General features: G+C 41.4%; 1 protein-coding gene across 7 annotated transcripts in view; it reads right to left on the bottom strand.

The window, feature by feature from the left end:
* IMMP2L (inner mitochondrial membrane peptidase subunit 2) overlaps positions 1-5,801 on the bottom strand; it is a 956,525-nt gene extending 950,724 nt beyond the window's left edge. For 5 of the 7 annotated variants that reach the window (XR_011566113.1, XR_011566114.1, XM_070787258.1 and 2 more), the window contains exons 1-2: positions 5,453-5,473; positions 5,129-5,201 (exon numbers count right to left, since the gene is read on the bottom strand). The gene's annotated coding sequence lies outside the window, so the exon portion shown is untranslated. Of the gene's footprint in view, positions 1-5,128; positions 5,202-5,452; positions 5,474-5,730 lie in introns of those variants that run through there. The other 2 variants (XM_070787260.1, XM_070787262.1) reach the window with 2 other exon arrangements.
* Positions 5,802-13,541: the final 7,740 nt, after the last annotated feature.

Genomic DNA, 13,541 nt, shown 5'->3' with positions numbered 1-13,541 from the left:
GTGACAGTCGCTCAGTTGTGTCCGACTCTTTGCAACCCCATGGACTATACAGTCCATGGAATTCTCCAGGCCAGAATACTGGAGTGTGTAACCTTTCACTTCTCCAGGAGATATTCCCAACCCAGGGATCAAACCCAGGTCTTCCATACTGCAGGTGGATTCTTTACCAGCTGAGCAACAAGGGAAGCCCCAATAGGACTTTAAGCATTAAAAAAAAAAAAAAAATCCTGATCTTAAGAAAGTACAGACATTATTAAGTCGCACACATTTTTAAAAAATAGAAATATATAGTTATTCATGAATTATGAAGGTGACAAAGAAAAAAAATTGTCATTGGACTAAGCAGGCAATAAGGAGCTAACTGTCTCCAATGGAGCAGCTGACAAAAGATTAACAGAAAGGTCAGAGATAAAGGTGGTTCTTTCTTTGAGTCAAGCAATTCATCAACTTGAGTCCAGAGACTGAGCAAAGGACTGGCACCTTCCTCTCTCAGTTCCCACTCTTCTCCTTTGTCAGGATTCTCTATACCCCTTTCTCCATCCCACTAAGGCCCAGCTTCCAAAGGTAATTCCCTTCAGCTGGAGCCATAAGCCTAGATATAAGAGGGGGAGTCTTTGTTCTCATGGCCAGGACCTAAAGGAATGAAAAGGAACTGCTCTCTACTGAGGAACCTATTCTGTACCAGTTATTGTGTTAAGAACACTAAATCTCACAGTAATAAGTAATGACCCCATTTTACAGATGAGGAATGTGTGTCCAAGGTCACACAGCTAAGCAATGACAGAGCTGGCCCAAGAATCTAGTAATGACAGCCTCCACGGTATTTCTACACCCCTGACCACCTCAAAATGGAGAGGGATGTGGTCCAGACATTCTACGTTGGAACTCAGAATACATTATTCTCCAAAACATTATCGTAAGTGTATGTTAGAGTCTTGCTGTTGTTTAATAACTCAGTCATATCTGACTGTTTGTGATCCATGGACTGTAGCCCACCAGGCTCCTCCATCCAAGGGGTTTTCCACACAAAAATACTGGAGTGGAGTGCCATTTCCTTCTCCAGGGGATTTTCTCAACCCAGAGATTCCACGGATTCTGCTTGGCAGGCAGATTCTTCATCAGTGAGCTGCCATGGAAGCCCCCAGGTTTAGAGTCTACAGTATCACAAACATATATTGGCACACAATGAGTTAACAAAGTTTTGGGATCCTGGCTTGGAAATCTACATACTCTTATTTTATCCTGTAAGGACACTGTTCAAAATGACAAAAGTGGTCTTGAAATCTTATTTGGGGAATACCAGGGGTTCTTCAGTGAGGCTTTTTCTTAAGAATATTTTCTTCCACAAAAAAAAAAAAAAAAATCAGTAAGGATAGAAACCATTTTGCCTTGTTAACTTGTAAGAACAATGACACCAGAAGACACCTGTGGGAAATGTGCTTATCTGACCAGGTGCTCATTGACAGTGTGCTGTCATTTGAATAAAACATCATACTAAACCCTTCAGACTAGAGCTTATGATAGAAATACCACAGACTATAGCAGTACAGCTGATATGCCTGTAATCTACTGACAAAACGTAGTCCTTAGCAAAGTGAAAGCAGATGTCTGGTCTGAAATCAGATGTCTGGGGACTTGTCTCTCTCTCGGCTTCCAGAGCAACATTAGCTACACTAAATACACAGCTTAGCTGTATGTTAAAACCTACAACTTGGCAGAATCATGACAGTTTGGACGTGAAGCATCAGCATTTTTATTGTAATTCTTATAAACCAAAGACATTTCTGAAATAGAAATCCTAACTTTAAGCTAAATGTGGAAGTATGTCTTTCTCCCTTTGGAAACAGTGTCAGAGCTTTTTAAAACACCTGGTGGACACCTTTCCCCTTTACTTTTCAAGCTGACATTCTTTCCTCAGGGCTGTGGAGTGATCTGATAGGGAGAATCAGGTGTTGCTCCTTGTCCCAGAAATTTGAGGACCAGAGAGAACAGGTACTACCTGTGAAAATATAAATACCTGGAGAGCTTAGCACCCTTAGGAAAGTAAGGACCAGACTGCTTTCTATAATCACAAGCAAGATCAAAAGAAAGTTTTGTGACCAGATAGAGAAACAGGGAGGGAAGTCAACAGTATCTGTATGCCAGGCACTGTTTTTATACTTCCTTTTTAATATACTCACTGTTGTGTTTTGATACACAAAGAGTTAAGGGGCAAAGAAGTTTCCTATCTCCTGAGAAACCTATATGCAGTTCAGGAAGGCACAATTAGAATCAGAAATGGAACAAGAGACTGGTTCAAAATTGGGAAAGGCTGTATATTGTCACCCCACTTATTTAACATATGCAGAGTACATTATGCGAATGTATAATGGATGAAGCACAAACTGGAATCAAGATTGCTTGGAGGAATATCAACAATCTCAGATATGCAGATGATACCATTCTAATGGCAGAAAGCAAAGAGGAATTAAAGAGCCCCTTGATAAGAGTAAAAGAAGAGAGTGAAAAAGCTGGTTTAAAACTCAACATTCAAAAAACTAAGATCATAGCATCTGGTCCCATCACTTCATGGCAAATAGATGTGGAAAGAGTAGAAACAGTGGCAGATTTTATTTGCTTGGGCTCCAAAATCACTGCAGATGGTGACTGCAGCCAGACACAAAATTAAATAACACTTGCTCCTTAGAAGAAAAGCTATGACAAACCTAGACAGCATATTAAAAAGCAAAGACATAATTTTGCCCACAAAGGTCCATATAACCAAAGCTATCGCTTTTTCCAGTAGTCATGTATGGATGTGAGGGTTGGACCATAAAGAAAGCTAAGTGCCGAAAAATTGATGCTTTCAAACTGTGGTGCTGGAGAAGACTCTTGAGAGTCTCTTGGACAGCAAGGAGATCAAACCAGGTAACCCTAAAGGAAATCAACCCTGAATATCCATTGGAAGGACTGATGCTAAAGCTGAAGCTCCAATACACTTTGGCCACCTGACACGAATAGCTGGCTCATTGGGAACGTCAGCTGGGAAAGATTGCTGGGAAAAGACTGAGGGCAAGAGAAGGGTGTGGCAGAGGATCAGATGGTTAGATAACATCACTGATACAATGGACATGAGTTTGAGCAAACGCTGGGAGATAGTAAAGGACAGAGAAGCCTGGCGTGCTGCAGTCCATGGGGTCACAAAGAGTCGGACACAACTTGGCAACTGAACAACAGCAGCAGCAGCAGAACTAATACATTCAGCAATAAGAATCAAGATTCACATCCATGTCTAATAGACTATAAAAAGCATGCTATTTTTACACAGGATTTGGAATGGAACAAAGAGCGGTGGTAAACAGCCAAGAATATAGAAGTAAAAGGCAGAAACTCAGAATTGTATCAAGCAGCAGTCATCTGACACTGATTGAGATTAACTTTCTATTGCAATATCCCTAAGATGGTACAGAACAATCCAAATGAATTTTCTGGCCAACCCATTCCTTTTCTATTCTTGCAAGATTTAAGTAACTTTGTTTTAACCTTATATAATCTTTGTAACCCAAAAAAAAGACATTTTCTTTCATGTCCATGTAAAAAATGAGGTTATAGAAATTCCTTGGTGGTCCAGTGGTTAGGACTCGGTGCTGCCATTGCCACAGGCCTGGTTTCAATCCCTGGTTGGGGAATTAAGATCCTGCAAGTTGCACACAGGCGCAAAAAAAAAAAAAAAAAAAAGACGACATATACACACCACTTTATGGGCTTCCCTTGTGCCTCAGATGGTAAAGAATCTACCTGCATACAGGAGATTCAGGTTTGATCCCACAGTTTAGAAGATCCCCTGGAGAAGGAAATGGCTACCCACTCCAGTATTTCTGCCTGGAGAATTCCATATACAGAGGAGTTTAGCAGGCTACAGTCCATGGGCATGCAAGTCAGACATGACTGAGTGACTAAGCACAGCACAGCACATGTAAAGTCACAGAAAACTGGTAAAAGGTCTGACCCCAATGGTCGTCTTCAACATACTTTGCTCATTCCTCCCATCCTACTCACATCAAAGTGCTCAGCACTTTGATAAAAAAGATAAATATCTATTGAATCAATAAATGAACCTATCACAAATACACAACTATTTTCTATTTTTTCATAAAGGAAATTAAGGGGCCATCCACCACTTGAGCACAAACAAATAAGAAGGCAGGTTCAGGACACAGGATACCAATGTCAAAACGTCATGGAGGACCATTCTAGTTTTCCTGTGTAAGCATCCAAGAATGTGACTTACAAACTCCTTGCTTGTGGCTAACATGAATTTTAACTAATTCAAAACATTTCTTTACATAGGACATCAGGGACGCATAAGGTGTTTCCACACTTCTGAGAACAGTTGTGTTTAATTTCACCAATTTGAGGGGAGGAAGGAGTGGTGGATTCAGGAAGGAATGGAAAAGTCCCAGAGAAGAATTTTTTAAAGAGCCCACCCTGAAAATCACAGCAAACTTTCAGAAAGGTCAATGTGCTGTTTGGCAACTTTTCAGTAGTGAAGAGAATGCTGGGGGGTGGGGGGATGGGTATCAAAGTGAAAGTCAAGAGAAAAAGGCCCAGTCTGGTCACTTTTCCCTCCCAAAATACCTTTCTGTATAAGCTCGAGAGAAGATCCGAAAGGAACGTCAACACTTGTGATGCTGCTGTTTACTTTATGCTTTGGAGTTCTAAACGTAAAGATCCTTGGAGTTTCGTGTTAATTATCATGGAGAGCCATGATGCTTTAATTTTACAGTCTCAGAGATTAGTCAAGTGAGCTAAAGGGACTGAAACAGACAACTACAGAACAACCACAAGACAGACAACCATAGAGAGGTTAAGGGTAATCGCAGTTTTCTGCCAGGTGAAGTGGCTAAAGGGGACGCATGCCAGCTGTCAAACTCCCAGGTAACTCTACAGATTCCGAAAAATCTGAAATAAGCTCTTTGAGCTTGGAGCCTGTGACCCTTGAAGGTGCCTCTCAGGTTCCTGCTGAAAAGGTAGAATTTGGCCCCAAGATCCCGCAAGGGCAGTTCTGGATCTAGTCCTTCTCTTCCTGGCTCGCTCTCTCTCAGCATAAAGTCCTAGATGCTTCCACCCTTAATCATTCCTTACTTACCCTTTCTCCCTTTCTTCCTCGGTGAGAAGGGGTAAGTGGTTATTTTGTGCCCTCGCCCAATTTGGCCAAAACCCTAAAAGTAGAAATGACAAACACGTGTTTTAAAACCCTGACGTTCAAGCCTCAGGAACTCCCACCACCTGCCCAACACGTCCAGACACGTCCAGCGTCTCCACAGCGCTTCCTCACAGCCAGACTCTGGGCCCGAGCTGTCCCCTCTGTTCGGGGGTACAAGAGAGGGCGCGATATGGGGCGCCCGCCCGGCGGGGAACGGCTGGCCGGCTCAGGGCCTGGCGTAGCTCTTTCCCGGCTCGGGTTTCCTACCCGAGTTAACGGAAGGAGGAAGGGGCCGAGGGGGCCGGGTCCGCTGCCCCGCGGAGCCTCAGATAAACACGCGCACGCACACATGCCCGCGATCACGGCCAAGGACTCGCGGCCAAGCAGCCCTCCGCCTCCCAGCAAAGCCCTTCCCCTCTGGGGCTAACTCCCCGGGAAGGGTCCTAAGCCCTTGGGACCACCAAGTGGCGGCGGCAGCAGCGCGCCTGCCCACCCCTGCCAACCTCACAGCCCCCCACTCGCCTCCCGGCGCCCGCCCTCCGCACCCGCTGCGCCGCTCAGCCCAAGGGACTTCCCCGCGCGGACCCCGCCCTCCGCCGGCGGCAAGCTCCGCCCCCGCCCCCAGCGAGCGGGAGCCACGCGAAGCTCCGCCCCCGGCGGTAAAGCTGCACTTCCGAATGCCTGCGCGGGTGAAGCCCAAAACCCGGCCTGGATCTTCAGCGGACCAAAAATAACTCCTGCTTAGCGCTAGCTCTGAGCTCTGCACTGTACTATCCGCTACTGCTGCTGCTGCTAAGTCGCTTCAGTCGTGTCCGACTCTGTGCGACCCCATAGACTGCAGCCCATGGGGTCGCTAAGAGTCGGACACGACTGAGCAGCTTCAATATCCGTTGAGAGGGAGACAAAGAGTTGAAAATGTATGAAACTGTGGCTCCATCCTCTCCCCTTGTTTACAGGCGAGGAAACCGAGACCCCAGCAGTTGCTTTGAGTGCACAGCTGCGGGGACAAACTATCTTATGGGGACACTCCCCTCTGGAAGCCTCATTATGGCGTTGTTTCTACTAAAGTGGGCACAGGAAAAGGAATGATCCAGAACAAGTGGTTTACTTGGGAGAAACTGGAATTTCATACCTAAGCTTTTGCCATCAAATGACAAACTCTAACCTGGGTTATTAAAACCTTCAAAGAAAGTGGAACTTGCAATTACGTTTTCCATTTATTCTCTTCCTGGATACTGACAAGCTGATCTGTGCAAATCATTCAATATAAATCAAAGGACAAGACACTGGTACTTTGGGTTCAAAACTAATTCTAAAGATTTAAAAACCTACTCAGAGACTTAGATGAACCTGATAGCTAGAACTTCGAGAATCTCCTGAGTCTTCCCAGGTGGCTCAGAGATTTAAGAATCCAACTGCCAGTGCAGGAGACACGGGTTCAGTCTTTGGGTGGGGAAGAGCCCCTGGAGAAGGAAAGGGGCAACCCACTCCAGTATTCCTGCCTGGGAAGTCCCGTGGACAGAGGAGCTTGGCGGGCTAACAGTCCATAGGGCCACAAAGAGTTGGACACCACTCAGCAACTAAGCAACAACCACAAATTAAGTAGATGGAGTTCCTGGCAACCAGGAGCTGACAGTCTGAAATGGAATGTATGTGAACAAACAAGACAAGTATGTGTGGTTTTTATTATAATGGCATGTAATTAAACATACAAAAAGTTGCTAAGTCTGACCTGTCACTAAGAGTCATCAAATGTACTTAAGAAACTGAAGCGATGGTACCCATGAACCTGTTTGCAGGGCAGGAATAGAGACGCAGACATAGAGAACAGCCTTGTGGACAAGGAGGAAGGCAAGGGTGGATGAACTGAGAATGTAGCACTGAAACATGTACACTACCATGTGTAAATCAGATAGCTAGTGAGCCTCTGTATAGCACAGGGAGCTCAGCTAGGTGCTCTGTGATCACCTAGAGGGATGGTGTGGGGGTTAGGGTAGATGTGGGGTTGGAGGGAGGCTCAAGAGATTAGGGATATACATATATACTTACTTGGCTGATTTGCACTGTCATCTGGCAGAAATCAACACAACATTGTAAAGCAAATATCCTCCAATTAAAAATATATTTAAAAATAAAATATGAATACAAATTCTAAAAAAGAAGCTGAGGTAATCTGAAAAGGTTATGGTATACTGTTTGACTCCAACTATCTGACACTCTGGAAAAGGCAAAACAATGGAGACAGTCAAATGATCTGTGGTTGACAAAGGTTATGATGGAAGAAGGTACGAATAGGCAGAGCACAGAGGATGTTTAGGGCAGTGAAAATATTCTGTATGATATCAAGGTGATGCATGTCCTCATATATTAGTCAAACCCCATGGAATGGATAACACCAAGAGTGAACCTGTTGTAAACTGCAGACTGGGTGATAGTGAGTGTCTTTGTGGGTTCCTCAGCTGTAACAAATGTCCATTTGGGTGCTGAGATGTTGATAGTTGAGGAGGCTGTGCACGTGTGGGGTCTCTGTAGTTTCTGCTTTATTTTGCTATGAACATAAAACTGGTCTTTAAAAAAGAAATAGACTTTTAAAGAAAAAGAAGATGGGGTGAAGCCTCAGAACATCCCATATTCTTCAAATTCATTGGTTAAATTCCAAACTGGATATTTGACTTCCTGTGTGGAGTTGCCTTCCATTCAGCATTAATGTCATCAGGAAGAAAATGAATCATGTATTCCTAAGGTACAAAATTAAACTGTGGTTAGAGAGCATGTCTAATGCACAAGGAGATATTTAAGCAAAGTTAACTTGAAATAAAGTTTATAAATTCTGTGAATATATTTATATTTCAAATCTATTCCTATTCATGCGTGCATGTGTGCTAAATAGCTTCAGTCATGTCCAGCTCTGTGTGACCCTATGGACCGTAGCCTGCTCCAGGCAAGAATACTGGAGTAGTATGCCATACCCTCCTCCAGGGGATCTTCGTATGGCTGACATCTCTTATGTCTTCTGCATTGGCTGGCAAGTTCTTTACTGCTAGCACCACCTGGGAAGCTCATTCCTATTCATACATACTTACAATTAGTAAGCAAATAGTGCAAGATATCATAGAATAAATGTTTTTGAAATTCTCTCTTTACATTCTTAAAAATGAGGACTTTAAAGAGCTTTTGTTTGTGCTGGTTACATATGTCCCTACTTACTGTATTAAAAATTAACATAGAAAATGTAGATATATGGTTATTAACTCATTTTTAAGATAATAAACCCATTTTGTTTACCCCAAAGAATATTTTTTAATGGAGACTACCTTAAAAAAAAATAGTGAGAAAAATGGGTTTCTTCACGTTTTTTGCAAGTCGGTTTACTCTCTGTCATGACAGAGCTGGAAGCTCACTTTAATTCTGCATTCAGTCTGTTGTGATATGTTGTAATAGCTAAGATATGGAGAAAACTGGCCCTCAATCAAACTCCTGGTTGAAAAAGGAAGGACCTTGCAAATCCCGTAGAAGGGTCTCAAAAAACTCCAAGGGTCCTCAGACCTCACTTTGAAAATTGCTGCTAGATAGCATTTTGCATTTCATTGACTTGAATACCATGCATTCCCACACCAGAGTTTACTAATACTTGAAATTATAGCCCTTCACTTATTCCACATTAAAACTCTAACTTGACAGCTAACGTCAAACCCATCCAATTTCTGAAAGTTTTTTCAAGGCTTTTACTATAGCAACTCTGATGAAATTGATATTCTTTTTGTGTACATATAAAAACATTTGAGATTTCATTTATATCCTTCATTACAAATATTTTTGGGAAATTTTTAATATAAATTGTGCCATTTGGAAAAATGAAACCTTGGTATATGGTTATTAACCAATTTAGGTATACTTATAGTGAACAATGCACATCTTTTACATAAGTAATATAAAAGTGAGCTTAAAATAAAAATAAAATAGGCAATTACAGTTTTATTTATTACCTAAATAAATACTAGGTTCTAAAGTTATTGCCTTGGAATAAAACTTTATATGTATAAACTTTCATTTTTACTACAAATGAAATAACTTAAGTCATCCATTGTGGATTTTTAATACAATTTCCAACTAAAAGGCACCTGGGCCACTCTGAAGAGTGCCTGACTTCAGCTCTGGGGAGGATACATACATAAATGTCGTGTGATACAAACAAAGGAATCCATTCATCATAAATAAGTGTGTCACAAGGTGACTGAAACCAAAACCAAAGGGTCTCTTTGGCTAAAGATGGGACAATCAAAAAAAGTAATAAATACTGTTGTTTGAAACACATTTAATCATGCTTCAAAGGAGGGAGACAAAAATAAACAAACAAAAAAATTCACTAGACCCTATTTCAAGTAACTAGGGCACACACCGCTTATTCTAAAATTGTCAATTAAAAGAATTAGAACTTTCACTGTCTTTCTTGATTTAATTGTAATTCAGAAAACCAAACTGTTGTTGAGGGTAAGTTGTTTTTTTACAATATATGAAAGAAATTTCCAGAATTGGAAGGACCTAACAATGTTGTCTGCAGAGGCCTTACAAATAGCTGAGAAAAGAAGAGAAGCTAAAGGCAAAGGAGAAAAGGAAAGATATACCCATTCGAATGCAGAGTTCCAAAGAATAGCAAGGAGAGATAAGAAAGCCTTCCTCAGTGATCAATGGAAAGAAATAGAGGAAAACAATAGAATGGGAAAGACTATAGATCTCTTCAAGAAAATTAGAGATACCAAGGGAACATTTCATGCAAAGATGGGCACAATAAAGGACAGAAATGGAATGGACCTAACAGAAGCAGCAGATATAAAGAAGATGTGGCAAGAACACAGAAGAACTATACAAAAAAGATATTCATGACCCAGATAATACGATGGTGTGATCACTCACCTAGAGCCAGACAATCTGGAATGTGAAGTGAAGTGGGCCTTAGGAAGCATCACTACAAACAAAGCTAGTGGAAGTGATGGAATTCCAGTTAAGCTATTTCAAATCCTAAAAGATGATGCTGTGAAAGTGCCGCACTCAGTATGCCAGCAAATTTGGAAAACTCAGCAGTGGCCACAGGACTGGAAAAGGTCAGTTTTCATTCTAATTCCAAAGACAATGCCAGAGAATGTTCAAACTACCACACAATTGCACTCATCTCACACACTAGCAAAGCAATGCTCAAAACTCTCTAAGCCAGGCTTCAGCAGTATGTGAACTGTGAACTTCCAGATGTTCAAGATGGATTTAGAAGACGCAGAGGAACCAGAGATCAAATTGCCAACATCTGTTGGATCACAGAAAAAGCAAGAGAGTTCCAGAAAAACATCTACTTCTGCTTTATTGATTACGCCAAAGCCTTTGACTGTGTGGATCACAACAAACTGTGGGAAATTCTTCAGGAGATGGGAACACCAGACCACTTTACCTGCCTCCTGAGAAATCTGTACGCAGGTCAAGAAACAACAGTAAGAACTGGACATGGAACAACAGGGTGGTTCCAAATCGGGAATGGAGTATGTCAATGCTGTATATTGCCACCCTGCTCATTTAACTTATATGCAGTGTGAATGTGAAAGTGAAAGTGAAAGTGAAGTCACTCAGTCGTGTCCGACTCTTTGCGACCCTGTGGACTGTAGCCCACCAGGCTCCTCCGTCCATGGGATTCTCCAGACAAGAATATTGGAGTGGGTTGCCATTTCCTTCTCCAGTGGATCTTCCCAACTCAGGGATCAAGCCCAGGTCTCCCGCATTGCAGGCAGACGCTTTAACTTCTGTGCCACCAGGGAGGCCTGTATATGCAGAGTATATGTATATGCAGAGTACATCCCTGTATATGCAGAGTACATCATGCTAAATGCCAGGCTGGATGAAGCACAAGCTGGAATCAAGATTGCCGGGAGAAATATCAATAACCTCAGATATGCAGATGACACCACCCTTACGGCAGAAAGCAAAGAAGTAAAGAGCCTCTTGATGAAAATAAAAGGGGAGAGTGAAAAAGTTGGCTTAAAACTCAGCATTCAGAAAACTAAGATCATGGCATCCAGTCCCATCACTTCATGGCAAATAGGTGGGGAAACAATGGAAACGGTGAGAGACTTTATTTTGGGGGGCTCCAAAATCACTGCAGATGGTGACTGCAGGCAAGAAATTAAAAGACCCTTGCTCCTTGGAAGAAAAGCTATGACAAACCTAGACAGCATATTAAAAAGCAGAGATATCATTTTGCCAACAAACGTCCATATAGTCAAAGCTATTGTTTATCAATTAGTCATGTATGGATGTGAGAATTTGACTATAAAGAAAGCTGAGCGCTGAAGAATTGATGCTTTTGAACTGTGGTGTTGGAGAAGACTCTTGAGAGTCCCTTGGACTGCAAGGAGATCCAACCAGTCAATCCTAAAGAAAATCAGTCTTGAATATTCATTGGAAGGACTGATGATGAAGCTGAAACTCCAATACTTTGGCCACCTGATGCAAAGAGCTGACTCATTGGAAAAGACCCTGATGCTGGGAAGGATTGAAGGCGGGAGGAGAAGGGGATGACAGAGGATGAGATGGCTGGATGGCATCACCGAATTGATAGACATGAGTTTGAGTAAACTCTGGGAGTTGGTGATGGACAGGGAAGCCTGGCATGCTTCAGTCCATGGGGTCGCAAAGAGTCAAACATGACTGAGTGACTGAACTGAACAATCCTTCGTGAAACAAATGATTCAGGCAACAATCATCAATGGATAGTCCAACGTATTAGAAATAAATCTCATATCTGAATTATTTAAAACAATATCAATTTCAAAAATCAAAGCAAGCGGACAAAATAAAAATAAAGGTGCTTATATGATGTTAATGTGCTATAATACTCAATTTCAAGGTGCTTTTATACACACTCAACAATTCAACGGGAGTCAACGGAAAATAAAATTTTCTACATCTAGAATATTTGTTACAAAACAAAGATCAAGATCGTCAGGGCAGTTTATGTTTTCTGTACTTTTGTTTATTTGTTTTGAGAATGATAACTGAAACATTCATTTTTTAGTCATCTTCATTGGGTGTTTAGTGTTAATTTTCTCTTCTTGATTTTTTTCTATTATGAGGTAGAGATCGTTGTTATATGTTATTCAAATATATACTCTTTGTATTTTTTTGTCTTTTTATTAATAAATTAATTTGCTTATTTAATTTTTAGCTGCACCGGGTCTTGGTTGCTGCATACATGGTTTCTCTGGTTTTAGCAAGCAGGGGCTGATTCTTTGAGGTGTACAGGCTTCTCATTGTAATAGCTTCTCTTGTGGCTTGCAGGCTCCAGCACGCCTGGGTTCAGTAGTTGTGGTGCATGGGCTTAGTTGTTCCTTGGCATGTGTTATCCTCCCACACCAGGGATCAAACCCATTTCCCCCTGTATTGACAGGTGGATTCTTAACCACTGGTCCATCAGGGAAACCCCACATTTTTCCTCTTTATTTTTACAGAAAACCTCTGAAACTTTTAGAATAATCCTGTTAGTAAAAAATGATACACTGCTTATTATTATGGTCACTCATCATTATCTAAAAACCCGTAAATACAATAAAAAATTCATAATAATTTATGATTCCTGGAATTCCTGTTTTTTCTTAATCATAAAATTATCTGTTGGGAATTTGAAATCACTGTAAAAATGTGAATGCACAGCCTGATGGCCTTATTAACAAAGTCTTTTTTTTTTTTTCAATGATGTAGACCTTAATCAAAATTTTTTTCTCTCTTCAACTTGTATATCCAAACCTTGTCATTGTAGGCACTCTGATGGAGGGACATCTTGACATATACTTAAACAACCTGAGAATGTTCAGCCTTTAGAAGAAAATGGCTTAGGAGAGAACAGACTGCCTTAAGAAACAGCGATTTCCTGTCAAGGAAAAAGGCTGGACAACCATTTATGGGGGATATTATTAAAGGAACTCTTAAAAGTTTGTGATTCTTTCTGACTCTGTTATCTCATTTTATTCTCTCCATGAGATACATAGGATAAGTGTTAAAATTGTCATTTATGGTTAAGAATAATGAAATTCAGAGAGTTATGTTGGTTAGGATACTTGGTAAATTATAAAAGCAACTTGACCTAGCCTAAGCAAAACTGAAGGACAGTATAAGACAGAGTGCTATTTCTGAGAACCCAAGGCTGTATATTGTCACCCTGCTTGTTTAACTTCTCTGCAGAGTACATCATGCGAAATGCTGGGCTGGATAAATCACAAGCTAGAATCAAGAATGCTGCAAGAAATACCAGTGACCTCAGATATGCAGATGATACCACAATAATGGTAGAGGAACTAAAGAGCCTCTTGATAAGAGT

Source organism: Bos indicus, chromosome 4 (genome assembly GCF_029378745.1).
Source record: "Bos indicus isolate NIAB-ARS_2022 breed Sahiwal x Tharparkar chromosome 4, NIAB-ARS_B.indTharparkar_mat_pri_1.0, whole genome shotgun sequence".
NCBI lineage: Eukaryota > Metazoa > Chordata > Mammalia > Artiodactyla > Bovidae > Bos > Bos indicus.
The sequence above is the reverse complement of the archived record's forward strand: the minus strand, read 5'-3'. Positions and strand labels throughout refer to the sequence as shown.